We start from the raw sequence: 2019 nt of genomic DNA, 5'->3' as shown, positions 1-2019 counted from the left end.
GAGAGAGAGAGAGAGAGAGAGAGAGAGAGAGATCTCCTTTTGCTTTCAGCCTACCAGTACTAGGATTACAGGCATGCAGCATTCCACTTTGTTTCTGCCTGGCTCAGACCAAAATGGAGATAACACAGGTGAAGCATGTGGTGATGGTTGCTGACCCCTCCTTTTTCTTTTTTAACGCATCTCACACACAGCTTGGTGTGACTTGGGGTGCCGGGATCGAGGCCTGATCCCTGAGGTTGCCTAAGCAGGCACTCAGTCCTCTGAGCTATCTCCCGGGGACTAAGGTAACTTTGTACACACAGGCGTGCTGAGCCCAGAATCCTCCAGGGGGCGCCAGGTCCTCCAGCTCGGCCCTGTTGCCCATTACCTGGAGGCCAAAGTGCCCCTTCAGGTGCAGCGCCCTCATGCCTACTCACCAATGCCCAGCGCCCAGCCATGGTGGCTCCTGGATGGCTGCAGGCCACGCACCTTCTCAATTCCAGGTGCTGGCTTCCAGGCCTGCTCTACTGCGCTTGCTTTTCCTGTGTGGGCTCCTCAGGAGCGGGGCTTCCAGGGCTGCCCTGGATGCACTTCTGTGGGCTTCCTCCTCCTGAGTTCATAGGTTTCCTCACAGGCCCTACAGGAGGCGGTTGGTCACCAGCTGCACTTCTGGGCCACCATAAGGGAAAGGGCTTCAGTGAGGGAGCTCGCCCCTCCCGAACTGCAAGTAGCCTTACCACTGCGCATGTTCCCTCCCGCCCCTACTGCGCACATGCTCCCTTCCTGCCCAGGCCCAGTACCCTGTCAATTGTCTTCCATCCAATGAAACTGCCAGCAGGCCTAGTGAGATTGTAACCAGGCAACAGTGCTGTGCGGCTTGGCTCCAGCCTCATTCATTTCCTGTACCTGAAGAGAGTAATACTTTAGCTCAGGCAGTGGGCCTGCAGAGGACAACCGCGTGTTATTGATGTTGAGGCATCTTCTCTGCAAAATCAAGTCCACCAGCCCCATCAGTGTGGCCGAGTACCTGAGGCAGGTGTGAACCAACCAGCGGAGGGATATTATGTGCACCCAGATATGATGGGAGAAAAAGGAGATTTCATTGCCTGACCGGTAATAAGTTGGATCTTTAATGAGCTACTAGGAATATGGTTCATTAGGAAATGGATATCAGTAGGAAAAAATGCTGCTCTGCAGCTGGTGGAACTGGGGCCCAGTCGGGGCACCCTCATGGGAGACATTTTGAAGGTGTTCATTCACGTTGTGTCTGTGCTAAAGAACTGTAACACTTCAATGCACCTGGTAGAAGTGAGCCAAAGCTTAAGGGATCTTCAAGCACCAACACTGACTGAAGCAAAGATCCCAAGGGGCAGTATGCAGAGACCCTAGTGTACAGGAAAGGTGTTCCTAAGTGTGGCCTCCCAGTATGCTGATACTGGGCTCTACAGGATGTTCCAAAATGGTACATCTTTTCTCTTGCATATGAACTTTTTGATGGTCTTCCTGTGCATAATTTTCAGAAAATACCCAAGGCTGCAGAGGAATACTCATTGATACTGATGCACAGTTTATGAGAAGCTGAGGTTTGTCCTGGTGCCTTGTGTCACTCCAGCAGAAGTTTCTCTGCAACATGATGAAGAAGGGATCATGCTGAATTGTGTGCTGATGCTGGGGTTGTCATTCAGGAACTTTCTGAATGCATTGCGCTCACTGGAAGTTCTGCGCTGATTGCTTATTATAGTCATGATGGAACAAAGACAGATGCCTTCAGAGGATTTTGTGGCCACAAGATTCATGATGTCCTAATCGCACCTGAAACAGCAGACCTAAGAGCTGATGTGGACTTCCCTTATTTGCACGGGATGGCACATGGAAAATTAGTGTCTCTGGGTCCCATACAACAGAAAACATTTTTTGAATACTATAGGTGTTGATGTCCTGAAATGGCTGAAGGTTCTTTAAGGTAAATCGGATGACCTGTTGATGAGACAGCACTTACTTCAGGGGTGTGATATGTTAATGAACCCTCAGAGGATGGGA

The 2019-nt window shown here is 50.6% G+C and overlaps 1 pseudogene; it reads left to right on the top strand.

The window, feature by feature from the left end:
- Positions 1-2012, top strand: part of LOC101590477 — a 30986-nt pseudogene extending 28974 nt beyond the window's left edge.
- The last annotated feature ends 7 nt before the right edge of the window (positions 2013-2019 follow it).

Source organism: Octodon degus, unplaced genomic scaffold, assembly GCF_000260255.1.
Source record: "Octodon degus isolate 3935 unplaced genomic scaffold, OctDeg1.0 scaffold00495, whole genome shotgun sequence".
NCBI classification, from domain to species: Eukaryota; Metazoa; Chordata; class Mammalia; order Rodentia; family Octodontidae; genus Octodon; species Octodon degus.
Note: the sequence above shows the minus strand (reverse complement) of the source record. Positions and strands in the feature narration are given on the sequence as shown.